Genomic DNA, 26,397 nt, shown 5'->3' with positions numbered 1-26,397 from the left:
TCTGCCAAGGTGATATGAATTGTTTTTCATTATGTTTATAATGATTGTGTGTTAACATGTTGACAGCATTACTGTTCAGACTGCACCTAATACCCAGGGTGCCTGCATTCCCTATGGCCAGTATTCAGCTCACTGCTCTTCTGCTGGCCTTTTCTGCCCACACTGTCCACTGTGGCATTCTGTCTTGATGTGCTATCTTGCATGCACATTGTGCATTCATGTGGTCATGGGTTCATTTTATAACACTTCTCCTGCATAACTCTACACACCAAACAACCTTGCTACACTGCAGGAATGTGTGTGGACAAGTACTTACCATGTATTTCATATTTATGTCTCTTCATTTGATTTAATTGGATACACTTTTTATCACTGGGGACAGTGAGCACTCTGTACCAAATCTGAGGGTATGGGCACTGTCACACTAGGTAGGTTGCTAGCACTGACACTGCCAGTGACTTAACTTACTGCCACACAGAGATAAAACCCAGATCATAGATTGACTCCCATGTGCCTACAACACCAACAATATGTGTGATCATATCCAATTGACTGCTGTATCTGGATGTTTTTGAGAGCTATGGGTCAAGCTGTACCCCACATGGTAGTAGTGCTGGAATTGGTGACATGTATCCACCCAGGTTTGCAACATGACTAGGCACATCCACCTCAGGCTCCAACCATTATTGACTCCTGCCTTTTGTGGTGGCAGACTATGGCGGTCATTACAACATTAGTGGTAAAAGCCGCTTACTGCCGTGCAGAAGACCGCCAACACACCGCCGCGGCCACGGAATTCCGCCACAGCTATTATGACCCACATTTCGGAATCCGCCAAAATTCAGACACCCACACAAGTCCGCCACACCAAAGGTCAGTGAGAAACTGGCCAAAAAAAAACCTCCACCATCACGCCAACAGAAATACGCCCACACAATCACGACACACGAATCCACGCGGCGGTCTTTCAACTGCGGTATTCCATTGGCGGTACACACTGCCACGCTCAAAATACACACACTCTTACAAAACACTACCACATTGGACAATTCGAAATACACACACCTGATACACATACACACACCACTCCCACACACCCATTACAATATAAAACACACACCCACATCACGCACAAACCCCCACGACCCAAAATTCCGAAAGAAGGCCTGAGAGAGACACCACCAGCAAGAACAACAGCCTCCACAGGCACACAACACCATCACCCGCAGAACTTCCACGCACCGCACACTTATCACCACACACTCCACCCCACACATCACCTACACCACCCCATGGCACGGCAAAGACACCCCAGGTTTTCTGAGGCGGAGCTCAGGGTCATGATGGAGGAAATCGTCCGGGTAGAGCCACAGCTAATCGAAGCACAGGTGCAGCACACCTCAATTGCAAGGAAGATGGAGCTATGGCGAAGAATAGTGGACAGGGTCAACGCAGTGGGACAGCACCCAAGAAATCGGGAGGACATCAGGAAGAGGTGGAATGACCTACAGGGGAAGGTCTGTTCCGTGGTCTCAAGACACCACCAGGCGGTTCAGCGGACTGGCGGCGGACCTCCACCTCCTCCCCCACAACTAACAACATGGGAGGAGCAGGTCTTGGCGATTCTGCATCCTGAGGGCCTCACAGGAGTAGGTGGAGGAATGGTCTCTGGTAAGACAAATCTTAATTATTACATCCCCCACCCTACCTGCATGCTATCAAACACCCCCACCCTCACCCTCACCCCCAGCACCCCAACTCCTCACATATGTCCCAACATCACAAACCACCCATCCCAACACCAAGCCCTGCATGCAACAACAAAGCATGGACACCCATCACTAAAGCATGGCCACTGCACATACCCATACAACCCCCTAAACTATCATCACAGAAGGTCCCACACAGGAATGCAAGCACTGGGGTACACGGTCACCCACCCATTGCACACCATGACACACACAGATGTAATAACCATCCTTTTATACCCCTGCAGGACCCCTACCCAACGTCACCGGACAGGAGGGTCCACACATGTCCACACCACCAAAAGAAGAGGCCCACAGTGATGACAACAGCTCTATCCAACTTGATCTAGATGACCAGCCCAGCCCATCGGGGACCCCGGGACAGTCGGTTCCCCTCACCCAGTCACAGGCCACCACAGACCTTCCCCCCTCTGGAAACACCAGCAGAGCACCCACCTAGCGGGCCCATACCTCCGTCCCCAGGACACACAAATCAGCTGTGTGTCCACCACTACAGGGAACCCAGGATACCCCACCACGCCAACAACAACAGGGACCTGGGGGCAGTGGTAGTGGGTACACAGTCCAGGGGACGGAGGCCCAGGAACACAGCGGAACTGGGAGGGCTGCTGTGCAACAGGGGGCAGACAGGCCAAGGGAACCCACTCTCCACGAGGCCCTCTCATCCATCATGGGAGCCTACCACCACTCTCAGGAGACAATGGCAACGGTACTGGCCAAGTTTCAGGAGACCCAGCGCCTGCAGGAGGAACAGTATATGGGCTTCAGGGAGGAACTCAGAACCATCAGCTCCACCCTGGGCTCCATCGTAGGGGTGCTGAAGGAAGTACTCAACACCAGGAGGGACACTGTGGCACTACTAGGGGCCCCTGACACTAGCATGGACGATGAACTGCCCACCACCTCTGCCGGTGCTAGTGGACAGGACGCCCGCTACAGGACCACCACACCAGCACCCCACCCCCTGCAGAGGGAGAACCACCCCGCAAACAGTCCCTGAGATCCAGGACAAAGACAGAGCACGATGCCAAGACCCCTGCCAAGAAATGAGACCACCCAGATTGTCATCCTATTGTCCCACTTTGTCACCCTGTCCATACTTAAACTGTCCGAGCTCCACTTCCTATGCCCATTTGGGTAATGCACCTGTGAGACTAATAGACTGGACTCTGCCATGGACATTCCTCCGCCATCACCCCTCCCCCCTCTAATATTGAGCACTAAAATAAACACACTTAAGGCGCAAAACAATCTGGAGTCTGTGATTTGGAAATAGTGTATTATCAATTGCAGTGACAAAATGCTCTTTCAATTATAATGTCAACAAAAATATGTCACACAGCTCTAGTCCATGAGGAATCTAAGCAAATGTCACACAGTGGGACCCACATCTGTGAAATCATAAGGGAAAGTGACAACTCAGTGACCATACACTGGGTGAAAACGACAGACAGTAGAGAGGTAGTAGTGTTAAAGTACATGTAGTAGGCAGGTCTGTACTCTTACCTGTGTCTCACTGGAAATATTGCTGGATCACTGAGTCCCTGTTGTTCATGTCTTCTTCCTCTGCTTCCTCGTCTTCACTGTCCACAGGCTCCACAGCTGCAACAACACCGCCATCTGGATCAACCTCCTGCAGAAAAGGCACCTGTTGTCGCAAAGCCAAGTTGTGAAGCATACAGCAGGTCACGATGATCTGGTACACCTTCTTTGGTGAGTAGATTAGGGATCCACCTGTCATATGGAGGCACCTGAACCTGGCCTTCAGGAGGCCGAAGGTCCGCTCTATCACTCTCCTAGTTCGCCCATGGGCCTCATTGTAGCGTTCCTCTGCCCTTGTCCTGGGATTCCTCACTGGGGTCAGTAGCCATGACAGGTTGGGGTAACCAGAGTCACCTGCAAATGGTGAGGGACAACTGTTAGACACGCACTAACCTGGAGGGATATCCCCAGACCCAGACAACCATTCCCACTGACTTGCCTCCAGGTGCTCACCTAATAGCCACACACGGTGCCTCTGGAGTTGACCCATCACATAAGGGATGCTGCTATTCCGCAGGATGTAGGCTCCATGCACTGAGCCAGGGAACTTGGCTTTCACATGGGAGATGTACTGGTCTGCCAAACATACCATCTGTACATTCATAGAATGATAACTCTTCCGGTTTCTGTACACCTGTTCACTCCTGTGGGGGGGGAACCAAAGCCACATGTGTCCCATCAATGGCACCTATGATGTTGGGGATATCTCCCAGGGCATAGAAATCACCTTTCACTATAGGCAAATCCTCCACCTGAGGGAAAACGATGTAGCTCCGCATGTGTTTCAGAAGGGCAGACAACACTCTGGACAATACGTTGGAAAACATAGGCTGGGACATCCCTGATGCTATGGCCACTGTTGTTTGAAAAGACCCACTTGCAAGGAAATGGAGCACTGACAGCACCTGCACTTGAGGGGGATTCCTGTGGGATGGCGGATTGCTGACATCAGGTCTGGCTCCAACTGGGTACACAGTTCCTGGATTGTGGCACAGTCAAGCCTGTATGTGATAATCACATGTCGCTCCTCCATTGTCGACAGGTCCACCAACGGTCGGTACACCGGAGGATGCCGCCATCTCCTCACATGCCCCAGTGGACGGTGCCTATGAAGGACAACAGAGAGCACAGAGTCAAACAACTCAGAGGTACGTACCCACAGTTTACACAGAACACCAATCATACACAAAAGGTGGCCTGTATGTGTGTTGAGTCTAGGCCTAGGTATGTGTGACGCAGTTGGAAATTAAGCCATGTGGGCCCCTGAAATAGCGGCTGCCTGACCTCTGGGACAATGGGATGTGAGGTAACTGCGCTGGCGTTGTACACAGTCGCGGTAGGCGGTCGAAGACCGCGGCGCAATGCTGCATTGGTTAACATTGGACTCTATGGGTCCCAGGAGCCAATGACGATGTACGGCCGGCGGTGACGGTACGCACCGCCGCGGACGTGACCGCCATTTTCTATCTGTTCAATCACTCGATACCTGATCTTCGACAGGAGAGGACCTACACTGCAAGTGCTGCTGTGACCTCGGTCTGGAAGAGACAATGGCTCGAGTGTCTGGGGAAAGGGCCCCTGCCTTCACAACGGAGGAGGTGGAGAAGCTTGTGGATGGGGTCCTCCCCCAGTACACGCTACTCTACGGTCCTCCAGACAAACAGGTAAGTACACAGGGAGCATGTTGTATGGGCTATACCAGTGTGAAGAGGGCTGGATGTAAGAAGGAAGGGGGAGAGTGCTGCGTGCATGAAAGATGGTGAATGCATGTGCCACATGGCAAGGGTAAGGATGGGGGCCAATCACTTTGACGGTGCAGTTGGTAATAACTTCTCTTTTTCCCTGTACATTTCATGTAGGTCAGAGCCCACCAGAAAAAAGATATTTGGCGTGCCATCGCCAAGGACGTCCGGACCCTGGGGGTCTACAACAGACGGAACACCCACTGCTGGAAAAGATGGGAGGACATTCGCCGCTGGAGCAAGAAGACGGCAGAGGCTCAGCTGGGGATGGCCTCCCAATGTGGGAGGGGTGCCCGTCGCACCATGACCCCCCCTGATGTTCAGGATCCTGGCGGTGGCCTACCCGGAGTTGGATGGGTGCTTGAGGGTATCACAGCAGCCACAAGGGGGTGAGTACACTCTCATTCTGGTGACTTTGCGTGCAGTGGAGGGGTCTGGGTGGGGGAGGTGGGTTGTGGGTTTCCCTAGGCCAGGGTGAGTTCCAAAGGCAAGGCCCCTCCGTAAGGCAAGCCATGTGGCAGCCCACCCCACCTCTGTAGAGTGCCAAGTACACCTACTCATGCCCCTATGTCATCTATGTGTGCAGATGTTGTCCATAGCCTTGTAGGCCATTTTCCAGGAATTGAACAGTGGACCCCAAGAGCGCGGTGTAGTGCAGGGGGCTTCTGTGTCTGTCGTGTCCGCCAACGATAGCGGTAATGCATGCACTCAACATGTCTTTCTTCTGTCTTCCCCCCTTTTTGTGGTCTCCCTGTTCTTGTGTGCATTGGCATCATCAGGCGGAGGAGCAGTGGCACCGCAGCACGAGTGAGCTGCATCCCACATGGCCCTGGAGGGCGAGACTATGGACTCAGAGTTCACCAGTGGGACGGAGGGCGAGGGGAGCTCCACGGCGGGGACAGGAGCTGACACCAGCGACACGGACTCGTCCTCTGATGGGAGCTCCCTTGTGGTGGCGGCAACATCTGTGCCCCCCGCATCTACAGGTACAGCCGCCACCCCCCTACCAGCGCCGCCCTCCCAGCAGCCCCTCAGCCTTTGCCCTGTTCCCGCTCACCCAGGAGGGTGGGCATCACCTTCGCCCCAGGCACCTCAGGCGCTGCCCTAGTCACCCCTGCTGCCCTCAGTAAGGAGGCCATTGACCTCCTCAGGTCCCTCACTGTTGGGCAGTCTACTATTTTGAATGCCATCCAGGGTGTAGAGAGTTAGTTGCAACAAACCAATACATTCCTGGAGGGCATTCATTCTGGTCAGGCAGGCCTTCAGCGAGCTTTTCAGACTCTGGCCTCAACACTGATGGCAGCCATTGTTCCTGTCTCTAGCCTCCCCCCTCCAACTTCCTCCACCCCGACCCAATCCCCTGTACCTCAGCCTATCCCAAGCACGCCTACAGACCAACATGAACACACATCAACACACAAGGGAAGCGCAGGCAAACATAAGCACCACACATCCCACAGGCACTCACGCAAGCATCATACACATGCAGACCCACCAACATCCACTGCCTCCACAGTGTCCTCCTCCTCCTCATCTCCCTCCTCCCTCCCAGTCTCGTCTACACTCACACCTGCATGTACTACATCTACAGCCACTACGTCCCTCTCCAGCACACCCACCACCACACCCCGCTCATGTGCAGTCACCACCCCCACTACCATTCACACGTCCCCTGTGTCCTCACCCAGTGTGTCTGTGACGCCCCCACCCAAGATACACAAACGCAGGCACACACCCACCCAACAGCCATCCACCTCACGACAGCCTCCAGCGCATGCACCTTCACCCAAAGTCACGAAACGTACACCTTCTACTACCACCACCTTTTCCTCCACTCCCAAACCCCCTCCAGCTACCCGTCCCAGTGTGTCCAAAAAACATTTCCTGTCAACCTTGACCTATTTCCCACACCTCCCCCACCCCATCCATCTCATAGGTCCCGAACTAGCACCTCAGCCACAACATCTCCGGAACCAATGGTGCATGTAGTCACCGGAATCTGGAGTTCACCGGCCACCAGGGCAGCCAGTGTGGCACGGAGCCACAGCACAGACAGTCCCCCACCTGTGAAGCATCAGAAGTTGGCCAGTGCCCGGCAGGAGAGGGGGAAGACTCCAGCCACCAAAGCCGCTGCCAGGGGTCCCGGTGGGAGTGTGGAGTCAGGTGTGACACCTTCCAAGGTGGGAAAGGGCCACAAGAAACCCGGCAAGTCTGGGAAGAGCAGCACGGCGGAGAAGACCGCCATCATCCCCGATGCCCAGGTGCCCACCTCCAGCACAAGCCCAGCTGCCCAGGACAGGACCGCCAGCACTAGCCCACCTGCCCAGGAGGGGCCCGCCAGCAGCAGCCCAGCTGCCCAGGAGGCCACCGCCAGCACTAGCCCACCTGCCCAGGAGGCCACCGTCAGCACCAGCACAGCTGCCCAGGAGGCCACCGCCAGCACCAGCCCAGCTGCCCAGTAGGTCACCGCCAGCACCAGCCCACCTGCCCAGGAGGGGCCCGCCAGCACCAGCCCACCTGCCCAGGAGGCCACCGCCAGCACTAGCCCCGCTGGGCCATGAAGGACCGCCAGCAAAACCCCCGTTGGGCCATGAAGGACCGCCAGCAAAAGCCCCGCTGGGCCATGAAGGACCGCCAGCAGCTGAGACCCTGAAATGGAGACTCAAGCACTGCTGAACAGGGCAACACCGCATCAAGCACCGCTGAACAGGGCACCGCCATCTCAAGCACCGCTGAACAGGGCACCGCCATCTCAAGCACCGCTGAACAGGGCACCGCCACCTCAAACACCGCTGAACAGGGCACTGCCGTCTCAAGCACCGCTGAACACAGCACCGCCGCCTCAAGCACCGCTGAACAGGGCACCGCCATCTCAAGCACCGCTGCACAGGGCACCCCCGTCTCAAGCACCACTGAACAGGGCACCGCCATCTCAAGCACCGCTGCACAGGGCACCGCCGTCTCAAACACCGCTGAACAGGGCACCGCCGTCTCAAGCACCGCTGGCCCATGAGCGGCAAGGGCACTGACGCAACTGAGTCCGTCACGGGGTGAATGATGCACTCTGTGCACCAAGCCCCCTCCAGAACCACTGGAGAAAGCATCCACTACCCCAATCCTTGGAAGGATGAAGCACTCTGGGCACCAAGCCCCCTCCAGAACCAGTGGAGAAAAGCATCAACTACACCAATCCTTGGCAGGATGAAGCACTCTGGGCACCAAGCCCCCTCCAGAACCAGTGGAGAAAAGCATCCACTACACCAATCCTTGGCAGGATGAAGCACTCTGGGCACCAAGCCCCCTCCAGAACCAGTGGGGAAAAACATCCACTACGCCAATCCTTGGCAGGATGAAGCACTCCGAGCACCATGCCCCCTCCAGACCCAGTGGAGACTGTCATCCACTTGTGAGACTGTGGCTTTGCACTCCCCAGGATATGGCAGTGGGCAAACCAACCACTGTAGAGACTTGATAGACTGTGGCTTTGCACTCCCCAGGATTGAACAGTGGGCAAACCAACCACTGTAGAGACTTGAGAGACTGTGGCTTTGCATTCCCCAGGATTAAACAGTGGGCAAACCAACCACTGTAGAGACTTGAGAGACTGTGGCTTTGCACTCCCCAGGATTGAACAGTGGGCAAACCAACCACTGTAGAGACTTGAGAGACTGTGGCTTTGCACTCCCCAGGATATGGCAGTGGGCAAACCACCCACTGTAGAGACTTGAGAGAATGTGGCTTTGCACTCCCCAGGATTGAACAGTGGGCAAACCACCCACTGTAGAGACTTGAGAGACTGTGGCTTTGCACTCCCCAGGATGTAACAGTGGGTATGTGGCCCCCTCGAGGATTTGGCGTCGTGCACTCAAGCGGCTGAGGTGCCCCCCCTTTCTCTCCCCCTGAGGTGCCTGTTTAGTTGCTCTCTGATGCCCCTGCAGTGTTCTCTCTGTCATGGTCGGGGATCTTGTGTGGGCCTCGCCCATACCGTGTGGTCCCAGTGTTTCTTAGAGCACTACCTAGACTACTATGCTTGGTATATATTATGTACATGTAGTATAGATATTGTTCTGCCTACTTGCTTTTAATATATTACAATGGTTACACTCATTTTCTATTGTTTTTGCATTCTTCCGGGGGGTTTGTGGGGGTGTAACTGTGATGTATTGATATGCATTATTGTGTGTGTTGTAGTGGGTGAGGGTGGGGGTAGTGGTGTTGCGTGTGTGTGTCCCTGTTTTTTCCCTCCCCCCTCCCCTGTGTCTTAGGTGCAGTACTCACCGTGGTCTTCGCCGCCAGCGTTCGTGCTCCTGGTAGAGGAGCAGGAAGACTATTGCAGGGAGAATTTGGAGTTCCGGGTCCCTGGTGTCCTCGTGGGGTGTGTAGAGGTGAGCATTTTTCCTTAGGGATTCCTGTTTCCGCTGTGTTTTTATCCACGGTGAATCCGCCCCGGAAAAGGTGGCGGATTGGCCTGTCATAATAGTGTGGGCGGTACATTGTCTCCCGCCTGTCTGTTGGCGGTGACCGCCACTCTGTTTGTTTGTTCCGCAGTGGCGGTCGGAGTGTTAAAGTGGCTGTCTTTGTTGGCGGTTTCCGCCACGGTTGTAATTGCAAATTGTTTACCGCCGCCCTGTTGGCAGTCTTACCGCCGCTTTAACACCGACCGCCAGGGTTGTAATGACCACCTATGTCTTCCTGTACCCTCACAAATCCTTGTTTCATATCTTTCTACTGAGACATATGTAGCAATGGTAAGAAAACTTTCCGTCAGACTCCCTCCTGCCACATGCTACATCTCCACCCAAGACCATATCATATGTAGGATGGTGTACCCCAGTGGGCTCTTCTCTGTCATCCCTTCCCAGCTGCAACAAAAATGTGAAACTGTCAGACACAGCAGTGAATACATATGTATTAGTCTGGCTACCTTTCAGTACACATATCCATTCTGTCCTTATTGCTTTTCAATGTCGCCCCACTCAGACACAGTGGGGGTCATTCTTACCCCGGCGGTCTCTGACCGCTGGGGCCAGGGTCGGCGGAAGCACCGCCGACAGACCGGCGGTGCCCCGCAGGGCATTCTGACCGCGGCGGTTTGGCCGCGGTCAGATGCGGGAAACCGGCGGTCTCCCGCCGGTTTCCTGCTGCCCTGCAGAATCCTCCATGGGGATTCTGACACCCCCTACCGCCATCCTGTTCCTGCCAATGGCATGGGCACTGCAGGGGCCTCCGTAAGAGGGCCCCACAAAGTATTTCAGTGTCTGCTATGCAGACACTGAAATACGCGACGGGTGCCACTGCACCCGTCGCACCCCTGCAACTCCACCGGCTCCATTCGGAGCCGGCACCCTCGTTGCAGGGGCATTTCCGCTGGGCCGGCGGGCGCTCTTTTGGAGAGCGCCCGCCGGCCCAGCGGAAATGTATGAATGGCCGCCGCGGTCTTTTGACCGCGGTGCGGTCATTTGTCGGCGGGACCTTGGCGGGCGGCCTCGGCCGCCCGCCAAGGTCTGAATCAGGCCCAGTGGCAGTTCAACCTATTCAGCCAGCAATTACAATGCACTGCACAACCATGGGTCCACCAGGGCCACGCCTCAGCTTTGGTTTCAACACACAAGGTCCTCTGTTGTGAATAAATTGCATTAACCCTGTCTGAGTCACGTTTACTACATGGTATGAGTTCTGGTTGTCCCTACCATGGCAACTGACACCTGTGTGGTCTCAACATACATATCAGGACAGCAGTGTGCTATGTATTGTCATGTCAGTTTTTATACACTTGGGTATTGGCATGTTCCTATGTGTTAATACTTCACTGACCTCCCTCTCAGGTGAGGTGTTTCTCCTCTGACAAGCCCATGCTCTTGGTTTCCCTTACAGTGCATATTTGTGTTTTATAGGTCCATGTAGGACACAGTGGCCTCATGCTGCAAGGTGGCCTGCATTGTTACCATCAGTTTGCATAGGGTTCAGGTGTCCATGCATGATCTGTTGTTCCTATCCATGGGGCATACTTTCATGCAGCTTCCGCCGCCTGTACGCCGCCTTTGTGACACACTAGTGGAGCAGGCTGCAGACACATAGCTACAAGGCAACACAAAGCCAGCTTCCAGGCTTTTACTGGCCTTGTAGATATATAGTGAGACAAGGCAGCATAAGTTGCTGCATTCCCTTACTCTGCGTCGGGGATACCACGGGTTTTGGGGTGGGTTTTCAAAGGCAAAAAGCATGGGTTTTATTGCTTTTCCTGATTTACGAGGATCTGTGAACTGGGGAATGCAAAAGTTCTTCCCATAGGAGTCTGTCTGGACATTCTGGCTGGTGCTGGGGTTGTTACCCTTGCATCTGCTGCCTGCTGCTTGGCTGTTCTCTGTGAAGTGTGCTATTTCTTTTCACGAAGTGTAATTTTTTGTACTTTTTTGAAGCATTCTGCACTCGAAAGTGACGTAAGACTATTTGATCACTTACATGCCACAAGTCATCCTGCATCATTTTTGCAGCAGAAATGTTGGAATTCTTTACAACATGGTGCACACTTATGCATCATTTTTTTTTATGCAGGCAGGATCCTTACGCCATGGTGCGCTGTATTGTAAATACGATACATCCATGGTGTAGGGTTCTGTCGTACTGAAGCACAAGTTATTTTGACGCATTGATGATGCAATGCATTGATGCATCATTTCTTGTAAATATAACGTTTTATTTTTTAATATTGTCTTTAAATGCTAATACATTTCTTTTACAGCATAGGGCCTGATTTAGGACCAGATTTAATAACATTTTGCTGCACGTTTGCACCATTTTTTAGATGCAAAAGCGGCACTAATTTAACGGCACATTTGGATTTTGACGCTAGAGCAGTCTAGTGTAAAAATGTTCGCCTTAGTGTCATTTTTTGGTAGTGCCAACACACCTTGCGTAGTTTAACGAAAATGATATGCAAGATAGAGGTTGCCGCCTAAAGAATGACGCTACGCCGCTAGCATCAAATTTAGAACCCGATGGAAAAATGACAGATGCAAAGAACCAGCTTTAAAAAATGACGCTAACTCTGATTAGCCTCAAAATGTTAATGACTGGTCAGACTATGAATAAAAATGAGGCCCACACACTGCTACATAAGGGAACACACAGAAGCGGGATTGGAAAGCATCTGGACACCATGGAAGTGTTACTCCAACAGCTTTGCACCCGTGGAAGATGAGAGTGATGACACCAAGTTCTGCCAGCACCACTGCAGCAACCCCAAACACCACCACAGCAGCCACAAAGGTAGTGTAGAAGATGGGAGAGGATCTTTCACCAGCGTGCAAACATCCTGATCCTCAGGGAAGAAGAGGTGATTGGATGCTAGCGTCTGAGGCAAGAGTCCATTGTGCACCTGCTCCACCACATTGCATCAGACATCACAGCAAGAGTGCAGAGTCACAAAGCAATTCCACCCATGACCAAACTCCTCGCTGTCTTCTACTTGCTGGCATCAAGTTCCTTCCAGACAACTGCAACACAGTTGGGTAGGATCTCCCAACCACCCCTCTCTGCCTTCCTTACGAAGGTTCTGGATGCCATCATCAGACTCACCCCCTACCACATCCAGTTCCCCAACACTCTGGAACTGCAGCAGGAGACCAAGCAAGGTTTCTAACAAATTGCTGTCTTCCCGCATGTGCTGAGTGCAATGGACTGCACCCATGTCCAACTTGTCCCTCCAGCAGCAACCAACTACCTCTACAGGAAACGCAAACATACCCACTCCTTCAATGTGCAGGCCATAGTGGACCACCATGGAATTATCACAAAGATCCTTGCAAAATATCCAGGATGCGTCCATGATGCTTACATCTTCACGCACTCCACTATGAACCAACAATTCCAGGATGGACAATATGGCAGTGGCTTACTTGTAGGTAAGATACCATCAAATCACAACACACACAACACACCAAACTTGTAATACAAAAAATACAAACACAACATCAAACATACGTAGACAAGGGAAACACAGACGTGTAGACCACAACATGCATGCCACATGCCACACAACACTGCATGCAATGCACATCACCCCGTATACCCACATATATACGAGTTCCTGGCACCATCTGACTGACACATCACTGGACGGACAGGTGGAGCAATGTCCCCTATCAATACAAAAGCTGGACTCAAACAACTACATGTCTCCAGAGGTTCACAATGAAACACAGATCCTACACACATAACACTTACCAAGGAATCCCTCTACTATGTGAATTGCATTGGCCATTCAAATGTCAAATAACTCACATATTAGCACTGCTACACATTTACTGTGCTGTAAAAGTCTCAGGCGGCATTGATATCTATTGCCACCCAAGAGGTCCCATCACCATCTACATATCATCAAAATATAATAGATGTACTCATTGTGTACAACTTTCCCTTGTGTGGTGCATAGTGAAGCACACATTGAAATACAACAGCACCATCAATGAAAGTTCATGTGCAGGAATGGACACCTCATAGCACACCAACAAACATACCTGTAAACCTCACACCTCCATACCACGATACAAGGGTGCCAACAATGGACTGCAGCACATATACTAATGACAATGCACAGGGAGAGGCCAGAAATGCACATGCACGAGGATATGTGGAACTTGGCAGGGAAGGCCTCCTGATGCAGGGGAGTGCTCAAAAGCACAGCATGCACTGTTTTGTCCCACAGCTGTCTGAAAAATCATGCATACATCATAATATATCACCATAACTGTTCCATACTGGGCATATAAACCTGATGCACATATGCATGCCAGCCAGCAATTGCCAACAAAACACTTTGTGCAAGGGAGGTATTTGTAGGGCAAAGGGGTGAGATTCACATGCAACACACAGGACCATGCACCAGTTACAAGGTACACAACACACAAAATAGGTACACATGCCCACTACATCACTTTTCTGCAGGTCTAAAGTGAAGATACTAAGGGCCACATGTCAGAAAGGTTGGGCAGCATCTAAAGCAGTGCTACTTCACTTGGGCACCTTAGTGCCCCATACACCCAACATGTGTGTGCCCTAGTTAATATATGGCGTACCATGGCACAGAGTATTTGCAATAGTGTCAACGTGATGGATGCCATTGATGAACTGTGTAGGATAAATGTCAAATGTATGGTGCAAATGCTGCACAGTAAATAGGTCCACATTTAAACCAATGGTGTGCCCCATACTTACGCCTGTGCTCTGCAGGCATCAAAAGTACCAGATAAAAAATACCCTTTGTAACCTCTTATTTTCCTCTTCACCATTTTAGCTTCTGCCCAATCAGGGAACACACCACGTGCATACATGATGCTTTGCACAGGTATAATGTGTTGCAAAGGTACACTGCATGGGTGGTGGTACCTTGTAAACACCGCACTGTGGTTATTTGCGTAGTTGGCCCACAATAGTGTCTACAAAAATTAGGCTAATATGGTGCAAGGACGTTAAAGGGCCTTGTAAATTTGGTCCCCTAGCTCAAATACACATTTGGCATGGGTGAACTGTCAGACCAAAAATCCAACTACAATCGCCATGTACCTAAGCCACAACCCATGATCAGAAAGTGCACCACAACGGACCAATGAAACCATACATTCAAACAGGAACACACATCAGATGTACCAGATTACCAGATGTAAGTCTGAAACACCACTCCACTCAAAACAAATATGGGCCTTGGTATCTAGCAATTAACTAATGTGCATGATTGACACATTTTCTCACATTCCTGTGCAGCTGACCAAGGCTACGGCATCCAGCCATGGTTCATGACACCTTTTGGAAATCCAACAACAGATGCACAGTGGGGCTACAATGAAGCCCATATAAGGACCAGAAATGTCATGGAATGTACATTTGGCCTCCTTAAATAAAGGTTCAGGTACCTATGTCTTACAGGAGGAGGACATCACCCCTTGTCTGCAAAAGTATCCTTGTGTGTGCCATTTTGCACAACATTTGTCGATTCACACATGCTCCCTGAGATGAACAAGTAGATGTCCCTAATAAGGAGGATGACAACAATGGTGTATTACTGGAGGTGGGGGAACAACAAAACACTGCTGCTGGAGTACGCAGAAGAGAACTAATTGTGTAAAACGTTTTCACATAGAACTGTACTCCAGGAATCACCATGTAAATAATTCAATAAAATCACGTAAACTCAGAATGTACATGGCATACTCTTTTACACTGTGGCATGACTACACCACAACAAATGTAAACACTTTGGGACATAGGCCCTGATTTAAGAGGGCCTAGTGCATCCTTGTTCAACATTTGTGTCAAAGATTTATGCTAGTGTGGACCATTATGCAAATATCTACGCAGCAGAAACTCACAGTGGCGTACGTCAGTCATTGTGCCACTTTGGAACACCATGTGCAATAAAATGTCTGCGATAGGCATTATGTATGCTAGGGGGCGTACAGCTGGTAGGGGAGGGAACTAAAATGGTGCAGTGGAATGTAGAAAAACAATTGTGCCATATATTGTTGCTACTTTCAACACCTGCTCAGAGAAGCTGTTTAAAGGGGCACACCATTGGTACAAATGGGACCCTAAGTACTGTTCATGGTAAGGGCTCTGACCCTGAACAGTACATCAATTGCGTCAAATACCTTACTCTATGGGGTGTGGCCAAGATGGCGGCAAGAGCGGACGCCAAAAAAGGAGCTCCGCTTACGGCCCGCAATTATCCTGCAATTCCTCTGTTCCAAAAGCTGAAAAATTGGAACAAACATGGTCCTCAATATGCAGGAAACATTGATGTCCCTGCAAAACTTCAAGAATCTACCTGCTTCGCGCACAGACTGCTAGCGACGCTGTCCGGCCGAGGCGAGGGGCGGAAACGGAGTGGAGACCTCGTCACGAAGCTGCCTCGATGACTGCGCGGATCCCTGTTTGGACCGGATCGGAGCGGGCCCAGCAGCCACTGCGACCAGAATGAAGAGACCTACATGGGCGCCTTGGAGCAGGACCCGCTCTCCGGCATCGTGCCTCACAAGGTCACAGAGGCGGAGTGTTGGGCCCAAAACAGGTGCGGAGGATCGCCGCAGTGGGAGTGGCGGGCTGCAAGCGTCCCCTCCACAGGATCATTTGGCATGGGGAAGTGGGGATCGTGGACACTATCGGGCCCGGTCCCACGAACGTGCAGCAAAGACCTCCCAAATTAAGTGCTGCGTAAAATGCACGTGCCGTCCTCGGCGACACTGGCCCGCACGGTGCGAGCCTACGGTCCCAGTGGACCTCTGCCCTTTCGCACTGAGGGCTTGGATGTTGTGACACCCACTCAGATGCTAGGAGACGCCTGTTCAGGATTGTGAATATCCAGCACACAGTAGCTGTCTCCCGCACCAGAAACAACGAGATTACGAATCCGGGAACTGCTCTATCATTGACTATAAAGCTTCAAGTGCCGATTAGACATGGGAATACGAGTCTAGCCCAATAATAGTAACTAACCTCGTCGAGCTTAACTTTGGAAAACACTCCTGAGCAACCCCTATCCTGCATTCCTCATAAACGAAACCAAATGAATGTGACATCAAAAATTTGTTAATGCACATATAAATTGCAGATATGTACATCGACCCGGAGAAGAGACCAGGGCAAAGCTCGATGCCCAAATGCACTCTCTGCACAACGTGTACAGTAACAAAACTCACTCTCCTGGACCCACAAGCAATAATCAGCATGTAATAAAATGCAAGTAAACATGGTTAGACCGAAGCTCCCAAGAGGACAATTTGAGGCGGGCACTAAGTCCCCGCCACCAGAGTCGAGTGCGGACACTGCAGCTGTTGCCCTGCGCAAAGTGACAGAAACTTTGGCTACCCACTCTATAAAATTTGACACAGTCTTGCAGGCCGTGCTGGTAACTAAGACCTCTCTGGAAGCAAAAATCGACTCGGTGACAATAGAAGTCAACATTCTCAGAGCAGAACATCGCAAACTGGCAGAAAGGGTTACCACTAATTAGTCGGCTCATGAAACAATCCACACCGACATCAAAGACCTGAAAGCTCAACTCCAGCATCAAGAGTCCGAAATAATAATGCTGCAAAAACATGCTGAGGACGCAGAGGGCCGCTCGTGGCGAAACAACATTAGATTCTTGTGGTTCCTGGAACGTATAGAGCTCCCAGATGCAGAAATGTTTCTGGAGAGCTGGCTAAAAGAGACTGAACTAACACAAAACACATCGCCTGTACTATCAGTGGAACGGGCTCACCGGATCCCGGGAGTGCCGCCACGACCGGGAGCTCCCCCTCAACCTTTGATTGCGAGATTTTTTAATTACTGAGACAGAGACCAGTTCTACGGGAATTTCAGACCTTGGGCCCTATGGACATAGAACATGCGAAAATCAAGGCCTACCAGGACTACACGGCAGAAGTCCAGCGCAAGCGCACCACCTTTACTAAAGCAAAACAAGTACTACGGGATAAAAACATATCCTACTCCCTTATGTTCCCAGCCAGACTACGAGTGGTAGACGGCGATAGGACTCACATCTTCCCAACCTCCGAAGATGTGTGGACATGGCTCCATGCTAAAGGTCTCGAGGACCCCACCGTTGAACATAACGAGCAAAAAGATTGGCACGTCCAATGCCCCCACAGGAAGAGGAGGACAGGCATAGGAACTGCATCACGCCCATCTAAATCGCAAGCAGCGGCCGTGCAAATACAAGCCATAAAAGAAACCAATATGTTCTCGGCAATACACCCAACGCTCAACAATGAAACCAGCGTAACAGACTCAGACTCACCAAGAAACCACAACAGTCCCCCCTCATCACCTACGATCTCGGGCCAGACGTTCACGCCATGCTCGGCCGACGATCTCTAAAGCAGCTTAAAAACATTAGGACATCACAAGTCCTCTGGCTCTTGTGCTATGAGACCATCAATAAATAATACTCTAGGGGCCAGATGTAGGTAGGTTTCCTTTTGCGAGGTGCAAATTGCGAGTCCCAGCGACTCGCAATTTGCACCTCGCAAAAGGAAATGCAGAAAGGTGTCTCAGACACCTTCTGCGAGTTGCTATGGGGTCGCAAAGACCCACCTTATTAATATTAATGAGGTGGGTCGCAATTTGCGACCCCATAGCGATTCAGGGCACTCACGGGGATGGTGGCCTGCTGGGAACAGCAGACCACCATGTCCGTGACTGCTTTTAAATAAAGCAGTTTTTTTTTTTCAAAGTGCAACCCGTTTTCCTTAAAGGAAAACGAGCTGCACTTTGGAAAAAAAAAAAAACGAAACCTTTAGTTTTGGTATTTTTCAGGGCAGGTAGTGGTCCATTGGACCACTGCCAGCCCTGAAAAATTATTTTTTGTGCCAGACACAAAGGGGAAGGGGTGCCATGGGGACCCCTTCCCGTTTGCGCCTGGGTTACCATCCACTTCAGTGAAAATGCATACCATTGCGACTCGCAAATAGGAAGGGAACACCCCTTCCTATTTGCGACTCGGAAATGCATTTTGCGAGTCAGTTCCGACTCGCAAAATGCATTTCTACATATCAAAGTGGCTTTAGCGACTCGCAAACGGCGATTTTCGCCGTTTGCAACTCGCTAAAGCTTTGCTACATCTGGCCCTAGGTTTATCTGATCTGACAATAACCGTAGCTGTATATACCTGGTGGCCCACCCGCGCTCGCCGGCTCCACCTGACAACACGCCCGGATGGCACTACTATAATGAATCTCATGCCGCAGGTAGTGTGACTTTGCTCAAAACAGTAGGAGAGTTCACAAAGAAAATGAACATATCCGAATGGGCCGGTTTTGTGAGCCGCCTTCGCCTATATCCCAGCTGTGCCCCTTAACCCAAGAGGGTTACCGCATGGACCTCATTCGATTTATTGCTTATGTTGCCACCAGTTGTGCCTGGTTGACCTTAATTATTTTAAGTTTTTTTTTTTCTTTTTCCTTCTCCTTCTTCCTTTTCAACTCCGTCACCATTATGTCTCAACTCCTGCCTCACTCGCTGGGTAGCGGGAGGCAAGGGTCTGGGGGGGTGGGTCCTGGGGCACATTTGGGTTCTATTCAAGGTGCGCCCTGCTCAACACACAATAACAAAACACAATGACGTCTTACAACATAATAACATGGAACGTAAGAGGGCTGGCAAACAAAAATAAGAGTAGCAGAATATATGCTTACCTCAAACGGCATAATATACATATGGCCATACTTCAAGAGACACACTTATCCGCACATGAACTGAGCAACATTAACAAGAAATGGTCGAGTACAGTACACGGCACTTAAATGTCCACATATGCAAAAGGGGTCCTAATCTGGATCGCTCCCGGAGTCCCATACCTGGTTAACAACACACAAATAGACACAGACGGCAGATATGTCTGCCTGAACGGGGAACTGGATGGCAGACAATTAGCTATAGCCGGTATGTATGCGCCTAACGTGGGACAGGGAAAGTTCTACAAGACCACTTCTAAACTGCTATCACACGACCCGTTAACACCCATTATATGGGGTGGGATCTTTAATAGTGTTCCGGATATATCACTAGATAGATCCAACCCCACTGGAGAGCGCCCACAGCAAGAGACTATCTCGGACATTAAGATCCTGGATCTCGGAGAGGAGACTGCATGATGTGTGGAGTGATCTCCACCCCACAGACAGAGAATACTTTTTCTGTTCCCCTGTACACCAACTACACACGCGCATCGATCTATTGCTATGCACGGACACAATCACACATCTAATCCACAACGCTTCTTATATGGCTAAGACCCTGTCTGACCACTGTCCTCTGATTGCCACACTAATATGGGATAGACAACACACATGCATCCCCACATGGCAGCTACAGCCCACATTGCTACAAGATCCCCCTTGCCGCAAGGAAATAGCAGATAATATTGAATCCTACTTCAAAATTAACACCGGGACATCGTCATCGCGTGCGACTGAGTGGGACGGACATAAGGTAGTGACGAGAGGCATGTGCATGACAACAGCAAGTGGAGTCCGGCGCACACTAACCTTAGAATTACGTGACATTGAGAGGAAACAATGCAAAGCGGAATGCAAAGCAGCGTTGCATGGCGACGTTAGCAATGATGTGTCCAACCTTCCAAAACAATGGGGCGAATCTCGCTTAAGAAAATTTGATTATCGCCACTACACGGCGCTCCTACACATGGAAGGCGACCGCTCTTGCAGAATGCTAGCTTGGCTGGTGAAGGGAGAACAAAAACACTCCCCTATAAATGCCATTCGCCTGGATCCGGGTACAATAGTCAACACACAGACAGAGATTAATGACGCCTTTAGGCACTACTACGACACCTTGTGCAGGGCAGGACCCCCCATCACTCGAACAGGTAAGGGACTTTTTCCAGTCTTCCCCATTGACTCGCTTAACAGCGGATCAGTTACTAGACCTGGACAAACCCATAGAAATAGACGAAATAAAACAAGCCCTGCGTCAACTAACCCACAACAAGGCTCCAGGGAGAGATGGGTTCCCAATCGAAAAGCTGTGCTTTTTCTATACAGCCTGCAATGCAATTCTTCACGCTAACAGTGCACATCCACGCCATCAGATTTTTTCTATTCCCTATGGGGAGTTGATACGTGCTAGAAGAAACTGTAGTGTTGAGTCAGATTTTGTTGAAAATATCCGTGATATTACAGCTAGATTCAAATCAAGGGGATATCCTATTGGGGTCTTAGATAAAGCATGTGAGAAAATTATGCGTGTTTCTAGGGCAGACACCCTGAAACACAAGAATAGAGTTTCGGATAAACATATCAGATGTGTGGTCGATTATACTCCTGCTTCATTGGCTCTACGCAGGTGTATGAAGAGGTTCTGGCATATACTTCAGGCAGACATAACTCTGAAGGATCTTCTATCAGACTCACCTCTATTTACTTTCCGTAGGGGTAGAACTCTTAAGAATATCTTGTGTCCAAGTTACCCCAAGGTCTCTTCACATGATAATTGGCTCACTATTCACAACAAGGGATTTTTCAAATGTGGTCGAGGTGGTATGTGTAAGCTCAGTAAGTCAGGTATCACCAATTTTGTTAGTTTGATGGGAGATAAATTCCCTATTACTACCCACATTACTTGTGACAGTTGTTTTACGATATATATGATAATTTGTAAATGTGGGTTATATTATATTGGTAGTACTATTAGACCTTTGAAAGTTAGAATTGGCGAGCATTATAGAGCTCTTACTTATCGAGATGAGCGTTATCCCATCGTTACACACATGAGTCAATGTCCGAACCAGACGGACAGATGGACCTTTGAATTCTTTGGTTTTGAGACGGTTGGAGTTAACCCACGTGGTGGAAATAGGGAGTTATAATTAAGGAAGAGGGAATGTCAATGGATTCTTAAACTTAGAGCGGTAGAAATGGGGCTCAATTCGAATTACGAGATGGAATATTTTCTAGATTGATGTTAAGTTAATTGTAGTAATTTCATGTTATCTTGTTATTTTCATACTAATCTATGGGTCCTCTTGGTCTCATAGATACATTTTGTTTCATGGAATTAATAATAAATTGCGCTCAGGATAACTTTTGTATTAGATAATTAGCATGTAATGAATTTTGATTATATGTGGCTAGGTTTAAGTGTACACAGAATAATTGTATATTATATAGCCTTCTCCATTTGCCTGTGTTGAATCATCACGTGTTTGTCATGATGATTTTCAGAGGTTTATATTGTTACTAGTTTATATTTACCCATCTCAGCCGGGTTTGACAGGAGAGATGGGAACCAGGGCACACTTGTTTTGTGAATTTTTGAAAACTTTTTTGAATTATTGTTTGAAAATGATATATTTTCATAGGATATCATAGGGTTATATTGACTGTGTTTATAATAGTATCGAACTTTTTGACTTATGTTTTGACTTCAAGTACAGGTACTAATTCGATCTGATCTAATATATTTGTGGCAGTTGCTTGGATGAATTTTATCTTTCCAAGATGGCGCCCGTAATTGGCTAATAGTTTGGAACGTATACTTACGAGTCGCGCTTTCTTGTCAGTAAAACGCGCGTCGGCTTAATAGCCAGCTATTTATTGACGTAACTAAATGCAGTCGGGTTTCACAGAATGGCCGTTACGATCGGAACTGCTAATCGCAGCTCCGGTCTTTTCTAGGAAATGCACACAAGGATCAGGTAAATAGAACAATAATACGGGTGCTTTACGGGAATCGCACTGATTATGTAAACTGTTTGTAACTTGCTCTGTTGAGCTGATTGATTTCTCGATTTTACTTTTGTTATCAGAGACGCCGTATATACTCAGTTATAACTGCACATCGACATGGCCGGATGGCCGTAAGTGGGTAGGTGTTTGTTGCTGACACTAACAGGCACCGGACTTTTATATATTTTTTACTATCTGTTACACCTTGTATCTTATTTTAATCTCATAGGATGCAGTACATGATTATCGGGAGTTAAAATTACAAAACGTTTCTCTTATTTGAATCGAGGTATGACAATTCTCACTGGGGCTTACACGTCTTGGAGAGACTGCTTATTGGTTTTTGGTATTTTTTAATTTTGGTGACACTGGGATGAGTCATATATAGTTGTTATTTACACCCATTATAATATTGAGTGTAGTAGATTTCTTTCTCACTGGTATTTGGTTTAATGTGGGTGTTGCCTTGGTCTTCCTTTCCCTCTCGTCACACTGGGCTGAGATGGATGTGAATTTCATTATGAATTACTTACTATAACATTTATTATTTATTAATTCATGGATTCAGATCTTGAATGTGTAATAATGTATAGTTGACAATCTATGTTCTGTGGTTTGCTTTAGTCTTTGCAATGTTAACTAATTTTTGATATACAATACATGTTGATATGTCTGGCTATGTTTTATTCATAATTTACACATATTTCATATGTTGGGTTCTTTACAGCCTTGACAAAGTCACGGGGAGTACCCACTCCCACGACGAAACACGTGTTGGCTGGGGCTGGTGTTTGTTTCATTGTTTCAAATAAAGGATGGATTCGTCAATCAACTCGACTTTTGCTGGACTGAATCAATTCAAATTTTCTCAGTGATTGGTCTACTAATTATTGAATCACTTTATTGTGTTTGTTACAGTTTTATACAATACTATATTATCATACATTATGAGTGCCTAGGTCTTTATTATTCAGTAATTACAGCTGTGTTTTTCACAGTTTACGGGGGTAGGGGAGATTCCTCCGAGGCCGGGAGCACCAACGATATAATATTCTGTTCTTTGTTTACTCTAGATTGGTACTGTTGTGAGCGCTTTTTCTCCCCATTCATTTCTCCCCGTTAATACTATTCAACATGAATACCGCACATGGTTTGCAATGGAGTTACACCACTTTTAAATATTTGGGTGTACACGTATATCATGACGAAGCAGACTTAAAGGAAGAGAGCCAAGAACGGACAATCAGACCTGTAAAAAGCTAATTTCCCTTTTGGTGCTCCTTACCACTCTCACCTATGGGTAGAGTTGCGGTAGCCAAGATGATAGTCCTCCCTCGATTGCTATATCATTTTGCCACATTGCCACTCGTGCTACCAAAAACTTTCTTTACACAATTGACCAGATTACTGACTGACTTGATCTGGGGAGGGAGACGCCATCGAGTGGCCTTAACCAAAACCTACCTTCCTCTTGAGAAGGGCGGGATGGGCGCACCACAGTTTGAATTATATTATGCGGTGGCACAAATACACTGGGTCATGACTTGGCTGAAAGATCCCCTCGGCCCAGAGAACAGCACCTTAAATACAATACAAGCATAGGGCATTCAGACGTGCTGAGATGGCTTCTTGGATGTGAAATTAACCTGCAACATATTAATATCTTAATAAAAACAGCTGAACATGTTTGGCGCCTATATGTATATACGGGAGCACGCGTTCCACTATACCAATCCAAAATACCATTACTAGCTATACCACGAGTAGGCAAAACACGTGGTAGATTGGGCCTGGCAACCTGGATCACAAAAGGTGTCCAGACGGTGGGTGACCACTTCTCGCAGGGGCAGCTCCTCTCATACGAGGCATTGGCAGGAACACACTACCTGGGCAGCGGTGAATTCATTGTATATGGGGCGCTACAGCGGCTGATACGGAATACATGGAGAAATGGTTACAAGGAACCACAAATATCAACTGTCCTACATGAACTACTCCTGCGCTCGGGAACACAATCAGGTATCTCTTGGCTGTATAAGACTTTACAAGCCAGCCTAGAGGAAGCACAACCACAGGCCAAGGCCAAATGGGAAAAGGCCTTACAAACACCCTTCAATGCCCAAGCATGGCTCTCACAACCACACGTGAGATATCAGGCAATGCCCGCTTCCGATACACACAATTCAATTATCTGCATCAGACATATTTAACACCTGCCAGGATACAACGCATGTTCCCGCAAGCTAGCCCTGATTGTCCAAGATGTGGTTGCCCAACAGCTCATTTCTACCACATGACGTGGGACTGCTCATCGTTGCTCCGCATATGGCAAGATATTAGTAAGCAAACCGCGACTTGGTCCGGGCTGTCTCTGTCCCCTACCCCCGAATCCTGCGTCCTGGGAATACGTAAAAGACGCAGCAAGGACAAACAGAAACACAGATGCGCAGACCTGCCATTCATTATATTCAAACAACTTATTGCAATACAGTGGAAGTCACCGAGCGCCCCCAACATACATCTCTGGGCATCAGACTTATTGCGCTGGGCTACTGCGGAGGCACAAGCATTACACACACTGTGCGATAGGGGGGCGGTGGTTAAAGGAATAGAAATATGGGACTCCTTTATAGAACAGTTGAACGGGAAAGATGATACCCGCCCCTTTTGACCGGTATGCGCAACAGCGAACCAGGTTCCGTGATTACTGCCCAATAAGGTTGATAGCTTCACGATCCTCGTATCTAAACAGGGTCCCTGAGCTAGATACAGAGAGTAACACACAGGGAAGCAATACTATGAGTGTAACGTAGTTTACTCTCCATTAACATAGCAAACATAGGAATGGAAATCTTAAATTCAAATATACAACATACAATATATTTCAATTTAGATATTTATTATAGCTAATTAAACATTCAGTTCGCACATAATATAATCAACATAGAATCAACCAAAAAAATATAATACAACCCCCTACCCTAAATGAAACATACATATATGAAAACATAAATAACATACCAGTAAATACGCAAAAATAAACAAATAACACAGAACCAACAAAATCACAAAATAGTATACATACAAATTTACAACCGCCTCATACATGAGAGGATATTTAAACCGCACAATAAAGTTACTGCTTTGATGCTACAATTATGCGTTGTAGTTTGGATTGTATAAAATTCAACATAATAACAGCCAATTCTAGGTTATAATTTCCTGATTCAAATTCTCGTGTTACAGGCCTGATGGTATCCAATCCTGGTCAGGGCTTCAAATTTGCCAATTTCAAACACTTCATGCCAATGTTCAAGACATGCCAATTTACAAGCCGACGCGCGTTTCGGTGAGTGAAGAAAAATATAAATACACCTTCATCAGGACTTTATGATTCAGTATAATTGGCATACCTACATCTTGTAATCTGCCTATCAAAGAAACATCAAAATTATTCATTACAATTCTTTGCATAGGGGGAAGGCTCGAATCATGTCAGATTTGCAACCAGACCAACTCAAGTGACTTAATTAAGAAAAAACACCGATAAAGTGCCCAAGATCAAAATCTATAATACCAATGCTTAATAAAGATAAATAAATCTAAAGATCCAAGGAAAGCACCATTAGTGTCCAGCAAAATACTAGATAAAGTGCAGAAATAGAATCACCTATAGCCTAAAAGTGTTGGATTACCACCGAGAGAATCTAGTCAAGAATAGTAAAAGACTAGTTTGTTTATATTAAAATAAGATAAAATACCTTAGATATGAAAGAACTTAGATATCCCTTACAGGCTGGATTAAACACTCTCCAACTTCAAATTTGTAGTCCAAAATGAAGGACTAACACATGGATATAGCTAAATGAAGCTATGCTTTCTCACTCTAAAAGCAAACATAATGAAATCATTAGCTTGCACAGGGCAGGAAAGTCCACAGGATAGAAAAGAAAAAATATGCTCATATGTACAATCGCTAACTACAGACTTACCTACAAGTTCACATGGTTTAAAAAACGTAATCCACAGGGGAAACCCACAAGGATACCAAACTGGTAGGGAACAACTTGCTAACTGCAAGGGAACAGGGGGGAGTCA

Source organism: Pleurodeles waltl, chromosome 2_2, assembly GCF_031143425.1.
Source record: "Pleurodeles waltl isolate 20211129_DDA chromosome 2_2, aPleWal1.hap1.20221129, whole genome shotgun sequence".
Lineage (NCBI taxonomy): Eukaryota > Metazoa > Chordata > Amphibia > Caudata > Salamandridae > Pleurodeles > Pleurodeles waltl.
This window is presented reverse-complemented; position numbering follows the sequence as displayed.